A 4,973-nucleotide genomic window follows, 5' to 3' on the forward strand; every position below is an offset into this window, starting at 1 on the left:
TTTTCACACTATAAAAATGAGAACAATTACTGTGCATCATTGTTTTTATATTTCCGATATCAGAACTAAAAAAAAAGTTATTTAAGTTGAAATACTTAAAACTAATTAGTTTTTAATTTTTTAATTTTCAGAACTTTTTTTGTATTTGTGATATCGAAAAATTAAAAACAATGCCGCACAGTCAATGTTCTCCTCTTTCTAGTAGGAACATTTGGTTGCATAACTTGAACTATAGCCTGAGTGGTTCTTATCCGCGCAAAACCGTTTTTACTATTTAAACGGAGACCACTGCACATACGGGTGTAGCATCCTCTTAATATTATTTGTCATTCAGAATTTATTCAATTCAGCGTAGCCCGCAGATTAAATAAATATGTTAGTAATAACCAAAATAATTGAAAATCTTATTGCTACAATAGTATAAAATTTAAGAAAATGTAATGAAAATATTTTATCTGTTGTGTGCTCCTTCCTTTATTGTTTAGACAAAAACTGAAACACTGAAATGTGCATTTACACAATACTGTTGTAATCGTAAGTTCATGAACAGTTGTCAATTTTTGGTATGGAAAAGAAAATTCTGAACCAATAAACCACGATGATTTATAAATGATTGGTGAAATACTGAAATAAATTGGGGGTGCTAGCTTGAAACCCTCCTATATGTGCCTATGGTGACACGTACAATATAATCACGTATACCTTTATTATATATGCTTTAAATATGTATGTACATATACATTTATTTAATGTATTATTATTTATTATATTATACATTAAAAATTAACATTATATTATTATAATAAGTTCAGACGTTGTTGCATACTGCTAATGTATTTTGTAGACATTTTAGATTAATTTTATACATCACACATGTGTATTAATATATTATCATATTAATTACGATTTTTGCGAATATTTATTCTAATTATGTTCCGAAATATGTTCAAACTATGTATTTGTAAAAAAATTATATTTTATAATCGTATTAATTTATATAATATATATTATATTATAGTCCTGGTATAAAAAATTAATTTATTTAAAAATGTTATTGAAAATCAATAATATTACAGGAAAACTGTTGTTCATAGGATTTCAGTTTTATAGCTTATGGCTAGCCAATATTTTTTAAGTGTTTTTAAAAAATAATTCTAATTGTATTTACATTATACGTTTATACATTGGTACATATTATATGTATAATTTTAATAATTATTATAGGTCACGCGATTGAATATTTTAATAACATATTTTATATATTAGCTTGTTGTATAAAATGTTGGTATTGGAATATTATTCCCATTTAAATTAATTTTGTTATGTATGTATATAAAATAATTTTTCACGTACGAATGAAAATTACTAAAAATTATTACTACGTTACTTTGTCTATCTAGATATGAACATACTTCCCAACTCAACGGCTATGAATTAAATGCATTGCAAACCTATGAGTTATGTATGCACGTTTGCATTAAAAAATAGGTAATCTAATAATTACAAATTTCCAAAGTATGTAAAATAAATATAAGACTAAGTAACAATTAAGATAGCGATTTCACACATTAATGTAAAATATATAAACGGCCAGGCACCGAAATACTTTGCGTTTAATATATAAAATTTCGAACAGTGGCCGCAATGATGCAATGATAGCTTAGTTCCTAAATACTGATTTCCGTGGCCTACGTGACTGCATGGCCTACGCGTTGTATGAATAAATTTGTGTGATTTTATATTATAAAAAAAAAAAATGATATTATAAGTTGCTTGGTAATGAAGTTAGTACAATAGTAATAGATTTTAATATAATATAGGTTATTATAGGTTATATTGTACCTATTAATAATGCATTTATATTGTAGATATAATTTTATATCACAAGTAACTACAATAAAATAAACATCCATCTATCATATTTAAAATAATTTTTATACAACTTTAATATTATGTATACTATTTAGAAACACCAATAACCTTAAAAGTTTATGAGTATGAACAATAATAATAATGCATTTACAATCATACAATATTTGGGGATTACGGCTCAACAGTCAACACTAATATAATATTACGCCATACTGACCCAATAAAATGAGAAAATAAAACATAAATTTAAATAATGGGTGGCTATATATTAAATTGGAAACTATAATAAAATGTGTCAACAATTTCATGAAAACATATTTTGTTTAAAAGTATTTACTCGAAACTTATGCGTTTGGAAATTAAACCGTTTGTTCCTACATATTATTTCGTAACTGTATTTAATTGAAACTCATTTCATCGGAATAGCATCTATATATTATATGGTATTAGAGAAACGTAGGTATTCGGTTGAAAAATGAACATTGGTCCGCCGAAAGGAATCTCATCAATACAAATATTAATGTGTTCGAACGGATGTTGCTATCGAAAAAAAATGTATATCATTAACTTTAATACAAGCAATTATACGAAATGCAATTAACACTTAACGACTATTGAAATAAGATTACACCCATAGGCCATATAATGTTCTGAATTTCTGATAGTACATTTATCAAATTATATTTTGTATGTAATATTATAAAATCAATATATTAAAAATATGATTATTTGCTACATCAAAGTCTTATTAATTATTATCGTATAGTATTCACATATACTCGTAGTTCCAGCGTGTTAGGTTTTAGTGAGTATTAAAGTCGATAACTATTTAGTTATTTATCTTATAAAATATAAAACATTAAAACGACACTATGCTTTTTCGTAGAGAATGTGACTTGTCGAATGGTTTTCGATTATTTTATATTCTACTAATATTAATTGATTTTTAATGCTGTCTCCGATCGATTAGGCCAACGCCCATAATTATTAACGAAGATCGATTCCACGGCGCCAGAAGAAATGTTTGTCAAATTCCTATCTAGTGATTCACTAATTAAATACTCTCTATAGTACGGACAATTTTTCCGATCAGATTAAGACATAATAATTTTAAACTTAATCATGCATAATATACGAAAACAGTTTGTTTGGGTGTATGTTATATTTTTATGTAGGATCGATACCTATACAAATTGCGCTATAAAAATTGCAGGGTCGATAGACCAATTGAAGGGTTGAGTGCAACAACCAGACAATTCGACTTTTATCAATTGTTCGGGTGAAGCAAATCAAAATTCTTTATCTCATTCACCCTAATGCACGGGAAATAATTCTTTTTGAGACACCTTTGGAAATAATAAAGCGATTTGTCTGATTTTTCTACCAAAATATAGATATTTCTTCCATGAAAAATATTCCGTGAAAAACTTATTTTTGATAAAAATGGTCTTGTCTGGTTGTTGCACTAAACCCTTCAATTGCGCTCAGAACATTTTACACTACATAAGGAAAAGTTATTAGTTAGTTATAATTTATAATTATATAATTAATGATTACACTAACCGATTTTTGTGAGTATTAATGCATAATACATAGTATAATATAAATAAATCAACAATATTTTTTCTTCACATTTAACAAGTTAGGTACTTTTTGATAGTCAATAATATAAAATTTATAGTAATGATAACTAGTTTTCGTCTATCACTCAAATGAAAATAAAAAGCCTAATAAAAGTCTAATAGTCTATTATTAGGTGTAACTATTTATAACATTCTCTAACACCATATATTTTTTTTCATTTTGAAGTTTTGAGATTATTTTATTGAAAATTTTAGATATTATATATTATTTAGATTTACATAAGCAAGATCTTAACATTGGCGGAGTTTCTATAATATACCCAATACAGGTAAGAAAATAAAACTGACGGACTTTACATTAGACCTTTTCATTACAATCGCCCGTTTTGTTTATGTGCGATCGTGGTCGTTACGTGGCCAGGTACTTGGGTTGCAGGTGATATGGGTCGGGTATGACGTGTTGTACGACTACATTTTCTGAAAATGAATTCATCATGAATGAAAATTGGATTAATAATGTTTATTTCTTAACATAATTCATTTTTGAGGTTATAGGGTTGGTATTATGTTAGTTGAATGATTATTATTTAATTATGAATATGAGCTATAATTAAAATATACTTTTAGGTTCTTGTCATGTAAAGTAAAACATAATTATCAATTATAAATAAGTCTGACTTATGCTGTTGTGTCAAAATTAGATACAATACGATTTTTAATAACTTATATTACTAGGTACTTATAAAATAGGTAAAACTTTACCAATATATGACATTTATTACCGAGATAAATTAATTTGTATTTTGTATTTCCTGTATTATGTTTAATAGTATAATATTAAAATGGGTAATATAAATGGTAATACACAGTTTTAAACATATTTTTATACTTTAAAATGTATACGTTAACTATATAATATCAGATGATTATTTACCTATATAATAACAAAATAATATAATAAGTTACCTATGACATTTTCATTATTTTCAACTTTTTTAAAATTCTCACAACAAAAATATGTTCATGAAAATTTACATCACAATGTACAACTTGTGTACTTATAAGTCTTTTTATACCCTGCTATTGTTCAATATGTTTTATCATAACATTTTTTGTCGTTTTGATCATGTAAAACAGGTACGCATCGTATTTCAAAAGTATATATACGTATTATTATATTATAATATTATAATCAGAAATGACTTACAATGTACCCACACGGTTTTTTTGTGGTATAGTAGGTACCAGTATTGGAGCCCATTCTTGAATAATTATCTATTTTTACGCTGCTAAGATAGAACATATGTATGTATGCAGTGCCGCAATTACAATTTTGAGGCCCCGGTTCAAAAATATTTTAGAGGCCCTTTTTTGTTTTTACTGTAGCATTAGCGTAAATAGGGGGAAGCTTAGCCATTTTACCAAAAAAAAAAAATATATAAAGTTATTTTGGTTATGTGGGAACCTTTGGCACATTGATGTAAACAACTTTAGCCCCCCACCCCCCTTGACATTTTA

Source organism: Acyrthosiphon pisum, chromosome A3, assembly GCF_005508785.2.
Source record: "Acyrthosiphon pisum isolate AL4f chromosome A3, pea_aphid_22Mar2018_4r6ur, whole genome shotgun sequence".
Taxonomy (NCBI): domain Eukaryota; kingdom Metazoa; phylum Arthropoda; class Insecta; order Hemiptera; family Aphididae; genus Acyrthosiphon; species Acyrthosiphon pisum.